Here is a 23622-nt window from a genome sequence, read left to right on the forward strand (position 1 = left end):
AAATGGCTTCACACTAACAGGTTTGAATTAGATATTGGGAAGAAATCCCTCCCTGTGAGGGTGGGCAGGCCCTGGCTGGGTGCCCAGAGCAGCCGTGGCTGCCCCTGGGTCCCTGGAAATGCCCAAGGCCAGGCTGGACAGGGCTTGGAGCAGCCTGGGATGGTGGAAGGTTCTTTAATCCCTTCCACCTCAGGCCATTCTGTGATCCTGTGGCACTGGCCTGCAAAACGTGATTTTTAGGGAACTGGGTTAAATTTTCTTGCACAAATATTTATCCAGAGATGGAATCCAAAGCTGCTCTCTCCCTGCTGAGAGGTTCTTTGCCTGTAGCAATTTTTGGGGTTTTTTCCAGGCCTGAATGTGGAATCTACAAACATCAGAGTTTATGTTGTACTCAGGACAGGGTTACTCAATTCAGGACAGTTCAATGCCTACTGCTTCCTAATTTTAGCATGGAATTCTGGTGTAGGTGGGAATATCTTGGTTGACTTCATAAGATTTTGGAACAAATTGTTGAGAAAAGTATGGGATGGCAGTGAGGAATAAGCCTACAGAATCCTTGACCTGCAGCACACATAGGTTGAAGGGTTTTGCTAAACCAAATAACCATTTTAATTTAATCTCCACTAGAAAAATAGGAAAAATGAAATGCTTGCCATATGGTGAAAATATGTTAAGCTTCAAAGAAGTAGGAATCATTAAATACAACTATGAAAAGGGGGTTTTAGGTTTGAATGGTATGCCAGTTTCAATATAATAAAGCATACATATATAATCCTATTAAAGCCTCATTTGAAAAAAAAAATTAAAGGATTCCTTTGAATAATGCAAAATCTTAGGTCACATTTTTTCACCTGTATATTTATTTTTATTTTAATCAAGGCTGCTATAGTGGGAGAACTTGGTGAGATTCTCAGTGCACATCCACTGTTTCAATTTTTTACACAGGTAACATCAACATGAACCAGGCTTTGAAGATAAAGAAATGAGAACTGAAACCCATATTCTCATAAACAGTGAGCCACTCCATAACCAAAAGCAATATTAAAACCAAAGCTGCACCAAGGACTCCCCTGTCTTTTCCCCAACTGCTCTGTGTAGAAATTGAGGCAATAAAAAGGAAAACTTGAGCCTCCCATTGCCTCTGCAGTTGCACTGTTCTCAGTGAAAATCCAGATCAGGGAGCCCAATGAATAATTCTGGTATAAATACTGCAAGGGGCTTGCCAAAATACAGTCCCACACACTAAATACCCACATTCCAGCACTCACAGCCCCCTCCCTGAAATCCCCCTGTAGCAAAGGGCAGATGGGCACAGGAGGGCTCATGGAAACCTACAGGACAAGGAAAATGGTGTGAGAATGGTCACAGCTGATGGCAGAGAGCAGCTGCAGCCTCTGCAACTCTTGGAGTGGTTTCTTACAAGGTCCCTTTGAGTGCAGGGCCTTCTTACAATTGTTTGGGTTTTTTTTTTTTCCCCCAAACTAAATATCACAAGCAAAGCACTCACTGTTCTTGATTATTCCTATTATTTATTCTCATGAGGTGATGGAGGGACACCTCAAGCAGAACAAATTGCTGTGATACAGCTGATCAACACACAAAAATACCAGCTCTGTCCCAAGCGTTTTACAAGGTAATTTCTCATTTTCATTGCAAGATCCACCTCCAACCTTCAGGGCTGAAGAGTGTGGCCATTTCCCAAGCTGCTGGAAATGTTACTGAACTGCAAAGCTTCCTCCTCCTTCTGGAGCTTCACCCCATAATAAATATGGGAAATAGACTTCAAGATAAAGCAGTGTTTCCTGCAACTCTTGGAGTGGTTTCTTACAAGGTCCCTTTGAGTGCAGGGCCTTCTTACAATTGTTTCGTTTTTTTTTTTTCCCCAAACTAAATATCACAAGCAAAGCACTCGCTGTTCTTGATTATTCCTGTTATTTATTCTCATGAGGTGATGCAGGGACACCTCAAGCAGAACAAATTGCTGTGATACAGCTGACATACAAAATATCAGCTCTGTCCCAAGCGTTTTACAGGGTAATTTCTCATTTTCATTGCAAGATCCACCTCCAACCTTCAGGGCTGAAGAGTGTGGCCATTTCCCAAGTTGCTGGAAGTGTTACTGAACTGCAAAGCTTCCTCCTCCTTCTGGAGCTTCACCCCATAATAAATATGGGAAATAGACTTCAAGATAAAGCAGTGTTTCCCTTTTGTTTTTATCTGTTATGTCAGTAATTCCATCACTAAGGCCACATTCTGACACTGCTTTTCCTCAGGTTTGGGTTTGGGATGAATTAAGCGGTTTGCGGTTTTACCCAGTTTCTAGAAGAATCTCTTTGGGCACATTTGGTGCTCTTTAGATCCAAGTGACTGCAGAAGTGCAAAATGTTATCATTTATTTATTTATCATTTATTTATGCTGTTAAATAACAAAGTTGATAGAAAATCCTCCAGGAAAGAGCGTCTGTGCTTCTCTCCCTCAGCATCCACCAAAGAGCTGCACTCTTTGTCCTAGCAGCACAAAAAAGAGTCAAGTTCCTAAAAGTTCAGTCAAAATTTTGGCTTTCCAAAGGAATTTTGCCAAAGTGTCTCTCAAATATTAATTTGGGTGGTTTACTTCCCACAGGATGTGCAGTTTATTTATATAAGTGCAGTCAGAGAGCTTGTGTGCATGCTGCTGTTTTGGGGGTGCCTTTTGCTTCGATTTTTTTTTTTTGTTTGTTTTTACCTTTTTGCTGCTTGCTGACACCTGCTTCCATGCACAACAATTTTCTCTGATCCATTTGGAGCTGGGCATTTTTCAGAGGGAAAAATGGTTTTGGCTGTGTATGGTATTCTGCATGTCATTTTAAACAGAGAGGGGAAAGACTGAACATCCACAGGTGATGGAGGTATCTAAAAGATAAACTTAATCAGGAACTATCAGATAAAATGAAATATTAGCTGGGTGTTGCAACCAAACTCCCATGTGATTCATAGCATTCAGTTTTCTTGTTCTAAAAAACCTTTAAAAATCCCCACAGTGTGCAGGATCATGTTTTACACAGTGCTGAAAAAAGCTCCTTTTTTTTTTTTTTAATACTGTCCTTTGTGATTAATAACATTAAACTCTATTCATCCAGGAATACTTCACCTCCAATAGCCGTAATTGGAAAATCCCTGGAAAAAAATGTCACCATTGTCCTGCATACAGAAATGTCAGCCAGCAGCCCAGATTGCCCTGAACAACAGCTTCCCACAAGGGTTAAAGGAGCTATAAAAAGCTGTGCTCAGACCTTCTGACACCCTATTAATTAGCTCCTTCTGTGGATGTGTTGTATGAACTTTGTAGGGTCATACAATAAATAAGAATAAAAACTCAAGGCTTGCAGTTTGCCAGCTCGTTGTGATTTACCCACTAGCAAAGCAGAATATCAGTGGAGCCTGTTTTTTTGGGGAAGTGCCTGCTCCAGTTCCCATTTTGCTTCACTGGCTGTTTAGGATAAGAAAAGAAGACCACAAGTTTCTAGATAAAGTATGTAAACTACTGATCTGTATACACAAAACAATCTCTTAGGGAATTGGCAGATTAGAGGGGGTAAAAACTAGCAAAAATTAACATTAGCAGCCAAAAATGAATGGCAATTAGTGGTAAAGACTAACTAAAGCTCAGGAGAATGAAATGTGCTGACACTCTGGACTACTGCTGCTATTTCCCACACACTCCACTGCTGATGGGAAACTCCTGCATTTGTTTATAAATTCACTCTCTATAGCCTAAATAATACAGAGAGCAAGCTCTGAAATGCATTGGTTCTATGAGGATCACAGCAGCTAAGAAAACTCAACTTTTAATTCATTTTACACAGGCTGTGAATTATTTGACTCCTTTTCTCCTTTCCTTTCCTTTCCTTTCTCTTTCCTTTCCTTTCCTTTCCTTTCCTTTCCTTTCCTTTCCTTTCCTTTCCTTTCCTTTCCTTTCCTTTCCTTTTCCTTTTCCTTTCCTTTCCTTTTCCTTTCCTTTCCTTTCCTTTCCTTTCCTTTCCTTTCCTTTCCTTTCCTTTCCTTTCCTTTCCTTTCCTTTCCTTTTCCTTTCCTTTCCTTTCCTTCTTTCCTTTCCTTTTTCTCTGAAGAGAATGGTTAATTTCAGAGCTGGTCTCTAAACAAGGAGTCCCCAGATAACATCCCAAGTTTCACATGCTGTTAGGAAAGATAATCTCCCAGCTGGAAGGATGAGCTGCAGCTCCAACAAGGAACAAAACCTGTAACCTTCCTGCAGCTGTGCTGCACAGAGGCAACCAGAAACCGTAGGCAGACACAGATTGTATCTTATTTTTTAATGGAAAACAGAAATAAACTGCAAGCAAAGATGGCCAACCCCAGCTAGGGAATTGGAGGCTGAGTTAGGACTGATTCTCTCTCTTAATGGAGGAAAAAAGAGAATTTTCATCCTCAAGAGCAGCTCCAATTAATGGTGAGGCACGCTGAAAACTGGGCATGAAGCTGTTCAAGAATGAGATTTGGTGATCAGAATGTAAAGTTCCATGAAAATATCTCAGTACTCAGCAGCTAATGAAAAAAAGGAAACTGAATGTTGGGATGTTAGGAAAGGATTAGAGAACTAAAACAAAGCAAGAATATCTTTATGTCAACTTATTTGTCTGTGGTAGCATGAATCTTGAACGCTATCTGTAGTTTTAGGGGAAGGAAGGGAAGGGAAGGGAAGGGAAGGGAAGGGAAGGGAAGGGAAGGGAAGGGAAGGGAAGGGAAGGAAGGGAAGGGAAGGGAAGGGAAGGGAAGGGAAGGGAAGGGAAGGGAAGGAGAAGGGAAGGGAAGGAAGGAAAAAGGAAAGGAAAGGAAAGGAAAGGAAAGGAAAGGAAAGGAAAGGAAAGGAAAGGAAAGGAAAGGAAAGGAAAGGAAAGGAAAGGAAAGGAAAGGAAAGGAAAGGAAAAGGAAAGGAAAGGAAAGGAAAGGAAAGGAAAGGAAAGGAAAAGGAAAGGAAAAAGGAAAGGAAAGGAAAAAGGAAAGGAAAGGAAAGGAAAGGAAAGAAAGGAAAGGAAAGGAAAGGAAAGGAAAGGAAAGGAAAGGAAAGGAAAGGAAAGGAAAGGAAAGGAAAGGAAAGGAAAGGAAAGGAAAGAAAGGAAAGGAAAGGAAAGGAAAGAAAGGAAAGGAAAGGAAAGGAATTTCTGTATACATGTAAGAAGGATAATGAAGATAATGCTGGATTCTGGGCAGGCAGAAGGATGGCTCAGTGTGGAAAGGGGTGGATGAAGGGCAGTATGACAGAGCACACCTGAGTTTCCTGGGTGCTCACTCCTGGTCTCTGTTCAGGAAATTAGGCAAGCAGGCATCAGAAGGAAAAGCTTCTCCATGCAGTGCAGATCTGCTGTAGAAGCCTTTGCATCAGTGTCAAAAGTCTTTAAGTGTTAGAAACGTGCTTTAATTCAGAGAAGAAAAATCAGAGAGGAGAACTTAGGAAGCCCAGAGGAGCTAGATCTGATTTCTGTGAGGTCCCTGGGCATTGAATTGTTGGAGGTTAGGAAAGGATTTCTAAGAAGCACTATCACAATATTTTTCTGCTCATTAAATCTTTTCTCTCAGCCACATTTGGAGACAAAGTGCTGGGTTAACTGGGCCTCTCACCTGCCACAGCTGAACCTGTGTTGTGTTAGATTCCCTTCAGTCCTGTAACAACCACCGCCACTGCCTGCATGAAGAGGTAACACTGAAATAATTTGACATAGCAGACATTTTTAAGCTGAAGTTTAGCAGCCGTAAACAAGGGGCACTGGTACCCTGGGATTGACTGTCTGGTGTTCTTCATGCAGTGATCACAGAATTATCTGCAAAAATCTGTTGTGAGAGAAACATCCAAACATAGGAACAGAGCTTGGAAAATGAGACACAGAGATCTTCCATTTCAGTCCCCTAATATTCTAAGGACTATGTCGCATAATCCCTTTTATAAACTGTTCAGGCTTCATTATGATTAAATTTATTGGCCTCCATTTTTCCTGGAAAACTGCTCCAGAGCTTCACTGCTCTGCTGATTAGAAACCTTTTAATTTCCAAGTGAAATTTAATATGACAAGTTTATACTGTTCTGGAGAAGTGTAACAGTTGCTCTCCACACACACATCACAGAGCAAATACCAACAAGGGAAAAGAGCAATTCAAGTTAAAAAACAGTAACAGCACCAAAGAATTGCTGGCTGAGAGGTTTCCTCCAATTTTAGATGCAGATCCCACTGCAACCTTTAATTCTTTGGTAATAGGCTACTTACTGAGTGAACTCAGTCTGTTCAGATCAGCTCTGGTTTATATCTACAAATGCATAATAACCTCTGTTCCACTAATGAATCACTGGGGCTGTCATAACTCTAATGAACACATTTCTTTCTGGAGGTGTTGATCACCTAAAAGCTCTCGCTGGTTTTTCCTGCCTTGAATGATTGTACTGAATGTTGTAAGTGCAATCACATCTCCAGAGAGTTTATCTGTGGAGGCTGGACCAGAGAGAGAGCACTGGAGCTGGAAAGGAGGAGATTTCTGTTCACAGCTCTCTCACATGCTCCAGGTGGGACCCTGCAGAGCTTTGGTGCTGAGGGTTCCCCCAAGCTGGGCTGGAGCAGCTCCACAGCAAAGTGATGGTGACCCCACCATCCCTGGAGGAATTTCAGGCACAAAGCTGTGGCTCTTAAAATCCTGGTTTAGAGCTTGGCACTGCTGGGTTTAAGGTTGGATGTGATGATCTCAAAGGTCTCTTCTGACTGAACTGATTCTGTGCTTCTGAGGCTTGGTTGTTCAGCCACAGTTTCTATTTTGTCTCTAACTCAGGTCAGCCACGTTTCTTGGGACAACAATTGCTCCTTCCACACCAGTTGGAGTTGGCCAAAACCTTTGATCACTACAAAAACATAAATGTAAGTGGTGCTTGCAGCTTGTTTTCTTGGATTTGAAACCCAAGGCTTTGTTGTAGGCACTTCTGTGCTCCTCCAACCACAGTCAGGAGAGGTGGGTGACTCAGTGTTGCCCCCAGACAGGCTATGGTCAGCCCCTTTCCAGAAATAACCAGGAGTAAATGACTTCTAGTCATAGTTCCTGAAATCTAAAAACATTTATGAAGCTTTTTACCATGTGCTATTTCAAAGAAACCTCCATAATTATACAACACTTTCAGGACAATGGAGCAAAAGAAAAAAGTCATCTTTTTCTCACCATGAGGTTCAACATTTTGTTGTTTCCAATGCCATTTCTAGCAATGACTGAAGGAAGATAATTTTGGAAGTAATTAACATTTCATTACCACTTTCTCACAGATTTACTGGCCAGGAGAAGAGTGACTTAGAGAAACCAAGAAAACACAGTTGTTGTTTGAGTCCTATCTCACAGAAATTCCATTTGTTCCCTCAACTGATGCAAATCTCACTTTCTACCATTTGTATTTAATTTTGTCCCACAGCTCTGTCACCCTTCAGACCCATTCCCCTTTGGTTTATCTCATGCCAGTGGTGTCACACTCAGTCCTACAGGACATTTGGTCAGGCCATGAGATATTCCCCTAAGGACAGGGGTTGAACTGAATTTTGTTGCCTTAATCATCCCTCTCCTGGATGGGTGCATGGGAAGAGCGTAACCAGGGTTGATGATAAATTTCTATGTCCTCAGCTCTCTTGAAAACTGTTCAGTCACCACTGAAGATCTGCTATCTGTGGTGTCACAGGGAAGGTGATCAGGTGTCCTGCACATTTTACCAGTCACAACTCCCTTTTCCATTGGAGATCGTTCCTTTTATTGGTGTGTAAAATAAAATGAATGATCTCCTATGGAGGAGCACATCAGCAGCACATCATTTTACATCCTCACCCCAAAAAGGAGGCAGCAAACACCCTTGTTTCCAATTTTGGCCCAAAAACAAATGGTTCCCACAGCAATGGCAGCGGCAGGTGCCTCTCCAGCTCCTTCTAGCAGAGATTTTCCAGGCTCAAACCCTGATCCTAAGAGAAGGAGATGATGGCAGTGTCTTTCATTAGCTAAGCTGAGGGAATAAGAATAGGCAAGTGCTACCAATTATATTTCAACACAAAGCAGTACCCACTTAAGTGGAAGCTAAAGGCCACAGCTCCGTTGTTAACAGGGGTGTTCTCACAAAAAAAAAAGCTTTGAACACACTGGGAGCACTAAAGGGAAGATGTCTCGCATGTGCAATTACTCAACACATATTTAAAACTGCGAACACTTGTTCACATGTGGTGAAAATTAGATCTGTGAGCACTTGGGGGAAAAAAAATCCCACCTGGCAGGCACACTCCTTTTCACTTTGGAGTTTTATAGGAGTTCTCAGAGCTTGTTGGTCCGGTGAGAGCTGAAGCAAAGTCAGGGGAGGAAACTGTGAGGGAAGGAAAAGAAAATGCAGAGTAATTTGCTGGTTTTGTCCTGAGCTCAACAGGTTTTTGATTCTTCCAGTCTGGCCCACCCTCAAAGAGAAGTAAATTAAAATTAAAACATGTATCTCTAGGTCTAAATATAAATATTGGCAGTGCCTTGGCTTCTTTCTCTCCTGGCTTGGAGTGCTGATGCCTTTGCAAGATTTTCCACCCTCTCCCACAGGTGGGTTTGCTCAGCAGTGTTCAGCAGGTCTGAGCTGCTCTAGGAAAAGTGGTGCAGGATCCAAAAATTCCCTGAGAATTCATTTCTTCTGTGTCACATAAAGTCAGTTATGAACTCCAATAATCACAAAGAGATGATATCCTCCTTGGACAGGCACCACAGCTGGTGGTAACTCACATTCAGAATATTATTTTCAGGGCACAAAACATGTCACTAATTAGCCAAGAAGCTTAGTCAGGACCACAGCTTTATAATAGATCCTCCAGACTATGTGTGAACACGCCAGGAATTGGGTTTATGTCACATCTTTTCTGAATTTCGTCACAGTGTTCCCCACTATACATCTTCTGCCATCATCTCAGGGAATGCCTTTTAACTGGTTAGGATTTGCATTTTAATATTCCATATTCTGATGTTTCTAATACTATTTTGTCTCTCTGTGTCCTTATTTAAGTGCTGAGAGTAACACAAGGGCACCAAACAACATGGGAAAACAACTAGGTATTTATTTGGCTGTTTCAATTTCCCATTTCCAAGTCAGGTGTAGAAACTTGGGCTTAGCTATCCTAGCAGGTACCTGGGAGAAGAAAACATGCCCAGGATAGGAAACCACCTTTATTCCATCTAAGGGAGAGATCTTTATTTCACTGACTCTTTGAACTGGAAAAAAAAATTGGGACTGGAGGCAGAATTATTTATACAGCCATGAAAATGAAGAACTTCAATTTTCCCGAAGAAAAACAAGAAGTAAAACAGTCCGTGATGAAATCACGGATTTAATCCCTTTTTTTTCCAGTTCAACATCCATTGCCTCAAACAAAGGGCCCATTTCTGGTGTGAGCAGTCAGGTGGAGGCACCAAGCTCTGAGTTTTGGCAGATCCTCCCAGGCCAGAGATGCTGACACCACAGGGAGAGCTTCCCCCCACATCTGCTCCATGTAAATACTCTGACAAATACTCAGTGCATCCAGTTCAACTGGATTTCCCACCACATACAAAATGACACTTTTAGCAGCCTCTTAAGCTTTTTGAAAACTTTGCAAGGAAGTAAAAAGCTGTATGGGGCTTAGCTGAGATGAAGACAGGCATTTTGAGCCAAAAAGCACGGGAAGTGTTGACAGTTTAAAGAAAGAAGGAAGTTGGAGAACAGATGAGATTTGACTAATATTTTTTTGGTCCATCCAGAGGCTTGTTACAATTACCCCTTAATTTTCCCTCAGGGACTCATTACAGTCCAGATAGCAATATCTGTCTACTGTTGGTCTTCCTTTCTCTCTTCTAATGACAAAATGCTGATAGCCAGACGTCATTCCAAACACATTTAGTTGTAATATAATAACTTGGAATAGCATCTGTGGCAGAGAGAGGCAATTTGATGGGCTGTGTTAGCCAGAGAAACTCAGAGTACTATCCCTGTTTAACATTCCCAGCCTGGAGTGGCCTGGGCAATAACCACAGTGATGGGAGAGCTCTAACAGCTACCATCAAAACACAGAACTTTTATGCTGGGGCTAATTAGGTGATCAAAAAGCTGAGTTCTGTGCTGTTATTTCTCTGCAATCTGCCACCATTTAATTCGTGGTGGAGCACACTCAGCTGCATGAGAGGCAGATAGGGGAGGTGTTTTTGCAAGGCAGCATGACTTGGGCCCTTGGAGTGGTACAACAAGGCTCTACCAAGTCCTTGGGAAACAGCAAGCCCCAGCTACAAGCTGCCTTATCTGAGCTGTCAGCACAGAAAGAAGAGCTTTGAGCGCTGATTCTTTACTGTGGAAATTTCAAAAGTGATGACATACGGAGGGAGTCGCGTTTCTTCCCCTGGGACTTGTTTGTAATGCCAATTTAGCAGATGATGTGGCAATTACACCGAGTTTGGTCACATAGAAACGTGTTCTTGGATGTGGGTATATTGCTAACAGCTGTTGGGAGTATGAAGAAAAATTTGCATTGCTGAAAACTAAACCCGAGTTAAAATTGAACACTTGCAGCCATAAAAAATTAAATAAGAAAATCAGCTCAGAAACCCTGCAAAGAGACAAGGGCCCTCTGTGTTGGTTCATTCATTAATTTTACTGGTTTTAAATGTAAATAGATCACAAGACTTGATATTGTGCTATGCCAGAGGAAATCCCATGCCTAACCAGCAGTAAATTCCTTTTCCATGTGACATTTGAAGATTGTGGCTCAGAATCGAATATCAGACATGCTGAAAGATTTTGGAAACATATCACTGCAAAACAAATTGCACCAAATAAAAATTTGTTCCTCTCTCTATTTTAGAGACTTAGAAATGGATCTTTTGAAGTGAAAAACATGGAAACTTCTGCATCAGCAGTGGTCATGTTTCATTGCCTTTATTTCTGTTCTGTTTTTTTCTGATGTCGCATTCTTGGATTTGTTTTTGTGAATCACTCAAAGCAAACAGAATCTCTTTAATGGAGGCTTTTGTAATGCATATAAATAATTTCTGGCCTGCTCCCCATCTTTTTACTCCTCAGCCTGGATTAACACCAGGTTTTGCCCTGACCCAGGTACAACACCAGCTCTTGGTCCTGTTAAACCTCATGAGATCCCAAGGTCCCACATCTGGAGCTTGTCCAGGTCACTGTGGATGGGATCCCACCCCGCAGGTGTTCAACAGCACCTCCCTGACCCCTTGGAGTCATTCAAATTCCCGGGGGTGCCCCCAGTCCCTCTGTCTGTGCCATTAATGGAGATATTCACTATTCCTCTGCCCCTTGGAACACCACAAATCCTCTGCTGCTGAACACTACGAGATCCCTGGCACTCCTAATCCAAAATTAGAGGATTATCCACCATTTGCTGCCAAGGAACAGGGTGTTTAGATATTTCTTGTTGGTTCAGGACAATTATACTGGGAGGTGATTGCTGTTTTCCTAGCACTGATGGCAGCCTCCCTCCCCACTGGGCCTGGGAGCTCACATCACTGCTGCCATTACAAACCTCTGGAACACCTTTGGCAAAACATTTCATCATTTAAAAAGAAATACCTCATAAAGAGATATTGAAATTTTATTTTCACTTCTTTTTTTTTTTTTTTTTTTAAACTTCTTATGCCCAATATTTATTCAAACCCCACTAGAATAGCTCAGAGTGCTTTGCATCCAGGCTGTTCATCCTGGCAAAATGACTCCCCCAACCACATCCCTGCCAAGCTGCAGCTCCCTCTTTGACATGTTCTCTGCTCCAGGTTATTGGGGTAGAACACTGGGAATTCTGGAGCAGGGAGAGACACCACAGCAAGGGCAGGAAAAGGTCCCACCGCTCAAGTTTTGCTCATGAAGTCAAAGAGAAATGAATCATTCTCCAACAGTAGACATCTAAAGGTTGGATGGAACAATTTCTAAATATTAGTCAGACCAAAAACAACACGCTGCTGAAATAATGAGGGTATATAAGAAACCAACAAAAGCCAAGAGATTCGAAGTGGAAGCTAAAATTCCACTCTTAATTTAGGACTGTTTTCTTTTTTAAAGAATAGTATTCAGCTTGGTTGGGGCCCTGTAAGGATGTTTTCATAAGGTTTTACAAAACACAAGCAAAACTTTTTGCTCTGCTTTTTCTTTTTCCTTTTTTTTTTTTTTTTTTTAATTTTTCTGCAAATGCAAAAGGAATTATCTAATAGGGGTTTGAATTTTAGGTGTGTTACTTGCCTAGCTCTAATCTTCACTCACAGACCTCATCAGCATTACACCAGGCTGCAAAGCACAAATTAAAGCCTCCTTTAAAGCTTATCATCAGCAGGAAGAATTGCAGGTGACAGCAGCAGGGGTGAAATCTTTCTTTGAAGGGAGAGAAAGTCTTGTTAGCACAGACTCAGGGTTTAGTGGGAATGGGTACCAAGGACACGCTGCAAACTCCAGAGGGGACTTCAGCCAGAGCAGAGAAAAACCTGTTCAACCCTTCTCCATTTCTCCTCTTCCTCTTGTTCAACCCTTCTCCATTTCTCCTCTTCAACCCTTCTCCATTTCTCCTGTTCCTCCTGTTCAACCCTTCTCCATTTCTCCTCTTCCTCTTCAACTCTTCTCCATTTCTCCTCTTCCTCTTGTTCAACCCTTCTCCATTTCTCCTCTTCCTCCTCTTCAACCCTTCTCCATTTCTCCTCTTCAACCCTTCTCCATTTCTCTTTCTCCTCTTCAGCCCTTCTCCATTTCTCTTCTTTCTGTTCAACCCTTCTCTATTTCTCCTCTTCCTCCTGAGCAGGAGGAAAGGAATTTTGTTTGTGTTTACCTTACAGTCTGCGGGCTGATTTGTATTTACACAGGGCCAGACAGAGGTGTGTTTACTGTACTGTCCTTGAGTAATGCCTTAATTTGCAAACATTGGAATCAGCAGGGCTGCTCCTGAACATCAGGAATTACCCCAGCAGGACATCCCAGAGGGATGTCTTTTTCTACCTTTTTTTTCTTTTCCTTTTTCTTCCTCTTTTTCCTTTTTCTCTTTTTCTGTTTCCTTTTTTTTTTCCTGTTGAGGAGTTGAACTCCCTGCTCCTCATTCACCACTTCCAATTCAAGACACTCAATGATTTGATACTTCCACCTCTTCCAGAAGCTGCATTTTTTGAAAATAAGGATGCTTTTCACTCCAGCACCAGGATTGAATCCCAGAATGCCAGAGATGGGTGGGGAACCATTAACCACAGCAGCAGGTTCTGAGCATCCCCCCTCCAACCCTGTGTCCCCATGGAGAGCATCTCACCCCTGAGCTTGGAAAGGCTCAGATCCCTGCAGGAAGGGATCCTCCCTCCTGGCACAGACCTTGATTTGAGCTTTTTCTCTCCCTGCTGGAGGCTCTTGGCTCTCCCAGCACAGATGGAGGTGCTGCAGAGCTGTGCTGGGAACGGATTTGGGAAAAGGTGAGTACTTCATCACCCACAGCTGTGGTTCTGCAGTGGGACAACGGGAAACAAGCCATAATGAAAGCCACTGACACAGTAAGGCTCATACATCAGGGCAGTTCTAATATTCTAATGTTACTTCTTTTTTTTTTTTTTTTTTTTTTTTTCCATGGAGGAAGTTGTCGAAGCATAAATTTGGTTAAGAAAACAAATCTTGCATCACTGCTCCAGGACTGACTTTGTTACAGGATTGACATTGAAAAAAACATCAATTCTCTGACATTTTACAGCATGAATGGGGAGTTTGTAATTAGGTTTCATTTTTAATCATAGAAAGTTTTCAGAATTAAAGAATATACAATGTGTCCTGGGGCCAGCTGCATATTTTCCTATTGAATTACCTCTAATTCAGCCATTGAAATGCAAGGAGAGAGCACTTGCATATAACAACACAAAATGTCTGTCTCAGCCTGTCGTTCATTTGGCTCTGCTCCACAGAACAAGTACTTTTCATTCAGGTGTGTTTATGATGAGTAAACTTGACCAGATGTTAGGTCTCCTTTGTATTTTAAAGTGTTTTATGGCTCACATTAGTCAGCTGCAAAGGGCAGATCATTTATATTCCCCTGGACTTCTTTTCAGGTTCAAGCTCCCCCAGAGGAGCACGGGACTATATGAAAATATATAGAAGGCAGAAATGAACTATTGCAAATGTAGCAATGTGCAGCACAGCGCTGAATAAATTGCTTTGATTTACAGGATGGTTTCTGTAAATACTGAATGCTATGAACCTACAGATCCACTCCCTTACCCACAAGGGAGATCAGAGCAATAATTGAAAGCTTATTCTTTTCCTTGTAGGAGCAGTCCTGATGGTGCACACAGGTGAGAAAAGAGCTGTTGGCTTTTCACACACACTAACACACCAAAGTTCCCATACTTGAAGGCTCACCCCTCTAGATGTCATTATTAAAGGATATTAAACACATATCTCAAAGGGGTTCAGTCCTGTAGGGGTACAGAATAAATTGCTGATATCCCAAAAGCAGTTCTGGGGTTTCCACACAACACACCAAAAAAATTAAGCTACAATTTTTAAAGGAATCTTGGCATCCAGGTGCTCTAAAAATGATTGGCAGCCCTGAAATCTCATTTTTGCTGCTGAGCTTGGAGCCCTCCCTTCAATGGCCAGCACAAGTGAGACCAGAATGTGCCCAGACACACCGGGGGGAAATGCAAAGGCTTCACCCCAAACCAGATTAACCTGGGGCAGGGTGGGTGCTGCACCTCACATCATGAGCTCCATGCAGCTCCAATGTAAAGCACGTTTCCATCATCAGCAACAAGGTGTTTTTTACTACCTTGCTGTGAAAACTAAGCTAAAAATACAACATTTCAATTCTTTTTTTCATTGAAGCTGCTGGCACCCGTGATCAATTCAGATCCCTTTGTGCCTCAGTGCCTGAGAAATCACACATTTTGTGGGATTAATATTTAATTATTGCCGCTGGAATTTCTGCAGTTCTGTGGCTGGAGAGGAACTTTCTACCCTCCAAATAATTTGCATTTTAGACATTTCATTTCACAAACAGGAGTAGAGCTTTAAAAGGCTCCCTTTGAAGTTAAAATAAACAGCAATCTTAATTTTGCTTGATGCATGCAAACCACTGACAAAGTAGCCTTTAAAAGAGCCCCACTGGTAAGAGGCAAATCCTCCCTCCACATCATTTGAGAGAGCTTTGTTTCCCAGAGTCTTTTCTAGAAACATAAATCAATGTTCCTCTCACCTCAGCTGGGACCAGGAAAAGCAGATATTCACAATAATCTGTTGAGAAGAAGTTCACCTCCATTCCAACCACTTGGACCGACCAATAAAGCAAAATGTAACACAAATAAGGCATAATGGTTTATAAATTAATTTACACAAATTATATAGCTGTTGAAAGAGAAATCAAATGAATGGAATATTAATCTCTAAGGCAATAATAGCAGATGTTCAAGCTATTAGGGGAAAATCTTATTTAATTCAGGTAAATTAGATTTATTTGTAAGCATCTCTGGGTATCTACATGGGCAGCATGACTTTGTTGAGGTAAGACACGGATGCTCTGGTATGTTTGATATTTTAAATCCTACATCAATCATTATTGTCATCATTATTATTGTTTTTTAGCACTTAAACCAATAAACATCACAGGGCATTTTTACCTCCAAGGCTACAGTTTTCAGGCTCATTCTAGTATTTTACCGTTCTATATTCCCAGCATTATTTTATCATTGGTAATGCAATAATAATAGATAAATTTGCAGTGAAGTCATCAGACTGCTGCAAATTGTCTTCCTGATAACAGATGACCTTTGAGAGTATTTTATCCAGTAAATAAATAAAAACAAGTCTGTTTCCACAGTCCAAACACTCCAAGAAAAATTTCCACCCTGGCAGCAGTGCAGGTGATGAGATGGAGAAAGATGAAAAATTATTGTTTTAGTTTGAACTATTGCAATAATTGCCACTTCTACAGAAACATTTTAAAAATTTGACTCTCAAATTAGGGTTTATTAGTTTTTGGAGTTTTTTGTCTGCTGTTCAATTAAAGATTTGCAAATTAAAGGGTTTTTAAAGCTTGGTAGAATCAAGGTAATTACTAGACAAAAAGCAAAAATTAGCATCTTGAGGTGTTTACATAGACATCAAGAACTTTTGAACCTGAGCAGAGTGAGAACAAAGAATTTAGAAATGAGGAGCTAAACCCATCAAAGAGAGAACAAAATGCAGTTGTCCAAGAATCTCATCATTCCCTGGGGATTTTGAGATGGTTTAAAGATTTTTAGCTGTTTTCTTATGCAGAAGAATCCTTCCAGAGAGGGTCTTCCCACCAGCACTGACAAGTGCCATTCACCCTTTCAGGTGCTCCAAGGCTGGGAAGCTCAAATCCATCAGAAAATCAGTGGCAAAGACCCAGAACTGAAGAAAGGCAATTTCTCACCTAGTTCAGGCATCTTGAGAAGACTTTACCAGTGACCAGAGGTTTATCTATCTCCATAAAATCCCCTCCAGACCTTTCTGAGCTGCTGTCACTGCTGTTATCCACCACATCCATGGTGCCCCTACCCAAAATAACCCTTTTTTCCCATTCTGCCACCTTTGAATCCCAACCTCAGGCCTCCTAACTTTGGTAAACATGTCACAACATTCTTCTCCTTTGTTTCTTCTTTTCCTCTTTATCCAAAGAGGGAGTAAATCTCCCTTAATTTTCTCCAGTTTGCACGAGGTTTTGAGATTTATGGTTGCTATTAAATGTAACAAAGGCAACCTGGCAAAAGGTCCACCAATCTGCATGATGGAGCTGTAACAACTGAGAACACATTATTATTATTATTTGGCTTTTAATATTATAATTTTATTAACCTAGAGAACGCGCTTTGAAATCATTCCAGGAATTCACATTAAATCCCTAAAATGAATAAAATGAGTGAGACAGAGACGTAGCTCTTAAGCAGCTCTGTTGTAACCTCAAGATGAAAGCACAGAAACCTTGGACCCTTCTGAGACTTCTTGCCTCCAGCCTGTGTGTGAGGGATTATGAGGAATAAAGCTTTTCTTATTCCCACTGGTCCAGAAGTTGTTGGGAAGGGAGGATAACTTGTGATGTGGTTCAGCACAAAGGAGATGACTGCAGGTCATTTTTAGGTCGTGGACTGGCTGAGGTAGTCTCATGTTCATTAGAGGGATAACTCAGAGATAATGTAGATAATATGAGGACAGAGTGAAGCTTATCCCTGGAATTTATTAGGGACATTTGCAAAAGAAACAGTGCCAAGGGAAGCTACCAGACCCGGCAGCTTCAGAGACTGAGAAGGCCTGTTAGAATTATAAAACCCAGGTTTTTTGGTGATTGACTGAGTAAAATAGAAGTCTCACAGAGTAGGTGTGAAGGATTCAGGAGGTGCACCAGAATATCCCGTATCAACACTTTCCAGACATTTTTTTATTTGTCAGGAAGGCAGGGAACATCTGCTGGATTAAAGCCATTCTGCTCCAAGGGAGCTGAACTGTGCAAGTTTCACAGATCTTCCTCTTGCTGTGGCTGCTCTAACAGAGCCTTATGCTCAGTCCTGCCAAATGTTGTGTCACAGGTATTGCTGTCAGTGCTGGATGGCACAGACCTGGTTTCTGCTGACTCCTGAGTGTGCACTGCCACCTTCTCTGCAGGAAACTTGGGAACTTGGACAGGTTGCACTGAAGGTCACTCTAAATTCCTTCCCATGGAACCCAACTTGCTCTAAAAAACAGGCTGGTTTTCCTCTGGGTGCAGATGGAGTCAGGACACACCAGGATGGTGTCAGTCTACTGATCTCTGCAGCCAGAAGAGTCCTCCTCAAGAAGAGGTCAGACTGGCAGCAAACTAAATTAGGTGGTAAATTCCAAAATCAATTAGCAAATGAGAGGCCAAATGAATTTCTTAGCCTGGAATGTGCACACCAACCTGTAGGTCCTGGCATTTCCACAGTGTTCAGTACTTCAGCTCCACAAGAGCTGAAACCATCCAGGTTTGCACTGCTCCTTTCAGTTATTTCACTTCATATTCATTTGCAGTGTGCCACAGACACTGTGACATCTGTCACCAAAGCCAAACAGCCAAACACAGCTTTTACTCTTATTAGATATTTCTAACATGTACAGGGCCGTGTGAACAAGAGTGCTAATTTGTGATGTAAACTGAAGTGAACGTTAACATATGTGGAAAACCCCAAATCCTTAACTGCATCTATGAATGGATCAAAACAGAAAAGGAAAAAAAAAAAAGATATTCTGCCTGCTTCTCCTGAGAAATGCTGACACAGAATTAGTGACCCTCAGGTGGCTCTGCTGGGACATCACTTGTCTCACAGGGGACACAAGGAAGAGCCCAGCCATGAATAAAGAGTGTGTGTATGTGTGTTTTCCCAGCAGTGTCTCCAGGGAAACATTTACAGAAAAGGAAAATATTTATTAAACATTTGCAGATTAAAAATAGATGAATTGATAATACCACCAATTATTTCCCTCCCAGACTGGTGTAGGGATTTCCCCCTGTTTTGCACACACACAGTGGGTTGGTGTCTGAGCAGACAGTACCACTGTGATTACTGTTACATATATTTTCCAAACACTCAGCAGTAATAAGTCCTAAACTTCTGGTCATACTTTCCAGGAAAATTAGGTCCTAAATATTGGATCATACTTTCTAAGAAAACCAGGGACAAAATGGGAGGTTGTCAGTAGCTACATTGGCTTCAGTGTTTTATTCCAGCAGTTTGAAACTCTTCCTTTGAACCCCACAAAAATGAAAAAGCACAGCTGATATTTTTATGGGAGTTACTTTTGGGGTCACTCTACAACATTATTTCTAAAGTAACGTTATGGAAAGACAAACTTTTAATAATTGTTTATAAAAGCAAATTCTGTAAATATAAAAGTCAGGAGAAAATCCGTGAATACCCAGATCTGGCACTGTGGGGTTAAAGGTTGGTCTTGATGATCTTACAGGTCTTTTCCAACCTTAATGATCCCATAATTTTGACACCAGTTTTAACCACTGTCAGTGTGCCATTCATTTGGAGTGTAAATAAAACCCACATCCTACAGACCCTATTTGTACTCTACCCTTTTACAGCAGACTTTTAATTTGTGTGTGATCATTAATTTTTAAGTGTTCTCTAATGAAATACATCCTTGTCCAAAGTTAATAAATGGATTAATAGCTGGGATAATGAGAATTCTGGCAAGACAAGAAAATACCAGGAGGGGGAAAGAAGAAGGGGGAACCTGACAAGTTAATGATCCATTAAAGTAAATCCTGGGTCAGTTTGGATCCTGCACGGTTCATTACTGTATAATAAATTAAATTAATAGCCATGAAAACCTAGGCTGAGGCAAGAGTGGTTTTGGTTAAACTCTGGGTAGATATTTGAGCTGTTTCTTACAGGTTTTCAGTTGTCTCTTATTAAAAGGAAATTTCTAGTATGAAAAGAATTTAAGTACACTAATGAAAGCCAAGCAGCAGCTGCTAAAACAGTGGCTGGCTGGGAGTGTCACACCAGCAGCCACAATTATAAATTCAAGGTAAAATAAATCCACCCAAAATAAAGAAATTAACAAATGGGAATTAGAAGTCCCATTGTGCCACTGATTATATTTATAACAATAGATAATATGGCTTGATACACAAAATATAATTTTTTATTGGGAAAATTAGTGCTGGTATTTAAAGTAGAGAGACAAGGTGAGTCCTCCCTGATGTATGTCCTCCCTGATGAAAGGCACAACTGAGGTGCACACTAAATCCTAAATCAAATTCATGCACATCTAACCTGACATGAGCAGAGATACAATTGCATTGAGATCTCTTGTCCTTGCATGCATCTTCAAATTCTCCTCTTTTCTCCAAAACTCCAAGTTCTGGAAATGGTTTCTGGGTTCGGGATCAGAATCACAGAATGAACTAGGTTGGAAAAGACCTTTGAGGTCATCAGGACTCTGATGAGTCCTGAGTTGTCGTCAGCAAACATCCACTACAGATGTACTGCTGACACAGAAAAGTTTAATCAAAACTAAAATCAGTTGATGAACTAAACTAGTTAATCAACACAGAATATTTTTTTTACAGCTCTAGATTGTTCTCATGGACATTTAGTTAGCATTATTAAAGCCTTACTTGGTTAAACTCATTTTTTTCCCACGACCACGTTAAATTATTGATGTATTTCCAAGTCAGGGTGCTTTCCCTCTGCAGCAGATTAAAGCCTTATCCAGAAAGAGTCTGTAAAAATTCTCTGAAAAAGAGATAACCAATGTGACCTTGAAAATGTGGAGCACATAGAAATTTAACATAATGGATCTGTTGCCCAGACACAGAGCAGGAGTGGAAGCCAGCAAAGGGTGCAGTAATGAGGACCTATTTTTAAACATCCAACTTTTCATTTAGGAGATGCTGCTTGGCATGAACCTAAAAAGGTTCAGTTTGAAGAGGGACCAGATGGATTCCAGATCTATTATCCCAAAATGGGCTGGGAATAGCAGGAATGGATGGGATAAAGGACTTTGTCCTCAGGGAGTCTGAGGTTGCTACAGCAAGGGGGCTGGAGATTGGTACCAAAAAAGAGACTGCAGGAGGGGAGGGCTGCAAGTGAAGCTCAGTAAGACAACAGAGAAAACAGCTTGGGACAAAGAGAGGGGAAAAAAAAAATCATGGTCTGGTCTTCTGTAAAGTTTCTGGCTGTTGCTGTTTAGGTGGCCTGGAAAGGCCCAGGGATGGCTTTGGAGAGCTGACGCTTCAAAGAACGAGGAGAGACTTCTGATTTTGTTTCGGTCTCGGTGTTTATTAATTGTTTATCTAAAAGATTTTCTTTCAGCTCGACAGAGGTCTGCACAGCAAGTCAGCTATGGGCACACTCCCGAAGCTCCCGGGCGGTCACTTATCTTTATACTCTAAGTTACGTGTACAATATTTATCATTTTTCTCTAATACTTTCTACTCTTATTAACTTGTGCACTTCTAGTAATGACTAATCTCAAAGTGCCACTACTACTACAGAAGATGGAGGCTAAGAAGAAGAAGAAGAAGGACAAAACACGCCCCAATTCCTCCATCTTACTTCTCTAGACCCCCCTATACCAAAATCCTAAACTCTGTGTTTTACACTTTAACTAACTTATCTCTTCACTATTCACTCAGTAGAATCTTCTCAGTCTTCATACAAGTCTCATCTCCTGTGTAAGATCAAAATCCTGCCACTAGACACTTCTAGCAACATTCCAAAATTCCCGAGCCCCCCAAGGGTGGTCTCGGCCTCTCTGCACCTCCGTCCTGAAGTGCTGAAATCCCACAGTCTTCCACCCATGTAACTGCCCAGGAAATGATGGAGGAGCTGGTGGAGCTGGGGACAGAAGAGGCCTGCTGGCCATCCAGTGTCCTCAGGGTGATTTCCCCTCCTGCCCACCTGTGTGTGGCTGTGGGGCCACCAAGAGAGGCTGAAAGGCTCCTCCAGCCCTCAGCAAGGAAGGTTTGGCTCAGGGCCGCGTGGCTGGGTCTGTAGGAAAGCAAAATACAGACTCCCATGGAAGGAAATTCAAGCCCCAAAATGCATGGCCTGAATGCAGAAGGTGAACCCTGCTCCCAGCTAATTTTGAAGCACTTAATTAGGGGGGGTATTAATTAAGTCCTAGGTTTTTTACAGCTTTTGGTGGAAAAAATTATTTATTACTTATAGGGTCAATTATGAGTCTCATCTACTGGTGGACTGAGGATCAGAGTGAAAATTCCCTCTCTACGCCACAAATTTTATGTCTCCCCTACATTGGACTGGAGGTGGCAGAGATCTGAGGAGAAAAAGTCCAATTCTGCCTCCCAGTGTACCAGGAGACTCCTCCAGGCTGCTGCAGGGTTCTGCAGTTATCCCAAGATGAAATGGGCCAGGACTTTCTACACTGGAATGTTCTTGGGATTTTGCTCAGCCCTTGATGTTGAAACCACAACCTCAAGTGATTCAACCAAAATACAACTCCAAGGATAACAAAGTAGTTATTTTTTAGTCTTCAAATAAAATTTGTCAGATTGATAAAATACATTCTGATCCAAAAAAATCAATTCAAGGTCAAAATTATGCGAAATTCCTAATTCATGGTCAAAATTATGTGAAATTCCAGTATTTAATAATTAGCATACATAATCAGCATGCTTAACAGCAGTAGGAATGAAAATAAGTTTTACATTTTGATGAATGAACAAAATTATTACCAGTGACATGTAACACTCAAAATTTTGTGTGATGCCTCCTGCTGTTTCTCCTCATAAATAAATGACAAAAGCTGTTTCTAGCTTAATTATGAAAATAAAATATTGCTTTTATAGAGATATATCATAGGTATATAAAAGGTATATAATAACTGTATTCAAGCATTGTCTATTAAATAAATAAATAAATATATTTATTTTTATATATATATAAATACTTAAATAAAATTATAGGTTTAATATTAAAAATAAATAAATAAATAAATAAGTTTTAAAAGGTATGTTTTAAGATATATATGAATACTTAAATATAATTATAGATTTAATATTAAAAATAAATAAATAAATCATTATTTAGAAAGGTATATTTTAAGATATATATAAATACTTAAATATAAGGATAGGTTTAATTTCACTTTCATTATTTCCCACTAACTTCTCCTCAACATGACCAGTGTAAAATCATTCTAACTTTTTCACTGTCCTGCTCTTAAGAAAATCCAAGCCCCTTCCCAAACCAGAGTTTTTCTAGAAAAGATGCAACAGCAACAGGAACAATGACAGAATTTATATTAACATTTCTACATGTGCAAGAATTCACACAGGGGTTTCATACACATGAAGGAAGTTGATAAAGGAGAATTTATGAAAAAAATTACATTTTTTTTAACGAAGTGTGTGCTGAAATTGCACAATAGTTGCATTGATATGACCCTGGTTTTGCATACAGGGTTTGCACTGCTGAAGTGTTGGAAATGTCTCCAGAGGTTAAGGCCATTATGTAGTCAGGCTGGGCTGCCAAAACTCTGTTTCACAATGACTTACCAAATTCTGGGGGCCTAAGAGACAAAATCCAAAGCAAATTCAGATTTTCCCTGGACTGAAACTTGCTATAAACAAACTGGGGTTACAAGTATTGGCAGGAACCACCAAGCAAAGCAAAGCTTAAATTAATGAGGAGATTGTAGTGTGATAAAAGGCTTGATCATATCTCTTGAATCTTACCCTGAGGCTGTTTCCAGGACAAAATCTGCAACATCTCCTCAGGTTATTGGTGCAATTGTCCTTAATGAGCAGCGTGGTCCATTCCCACTATGTCACAGAAATTTGGTTGATTCTTTGGTCCTTTGGCAAAAGGAAATCTCATTCCTTTCCTCTTGCAGCAGAATGGGTTTAAGCACAGGGAGAATGAGCAGGGCTGCAGTAATTTTCCATTAGCTCTGATATTGGAAGTTTTGTGCCCTGCTGAACCCCTGGGCAGCCTTGCCCATGTCACAGCACCCAAATCCTGCATGAAGGGGTGGAAGGACACAGAAAATCCTTCCCCCATAAAACACTCAGCTGCTGTACCCTGGGAGCAGGCAGCTCACCTTGGCCCCAAGATCCACTCTTTATATCC

At 41.0% G+C, this 23622-nt stretch overlaps 1 long non-coding RNA gene across 1 annotated transcript in view; it reads right to left on the reverse strand.

Moving 5' to 3' along the window:
• Nucleotides 1-23622, reverse strand: part of LOC131561489 (uncharacterized) — a 106328-nt gene that overhangs the window by 20514 nt on the left and 62192 nt on the right. The window lies entirely within an intron of this gene.

The sequence above is a fragment of the Ammospiza caudacuta genome, chromosome 9 (genome assembly GCF_027887145.1).
Source record: "Ammospiza caudacuta isolate bAmmCau1 chromosome 9, bAmmCau1.pri, whole genome shotgun sequence".
NCBI classification, from domain to species: Eukaryota; Metazoa; Chordata; class Aves; order Passeriformes; family Passerellidae; genus Ammospiza; species Ammospiza caudacuta.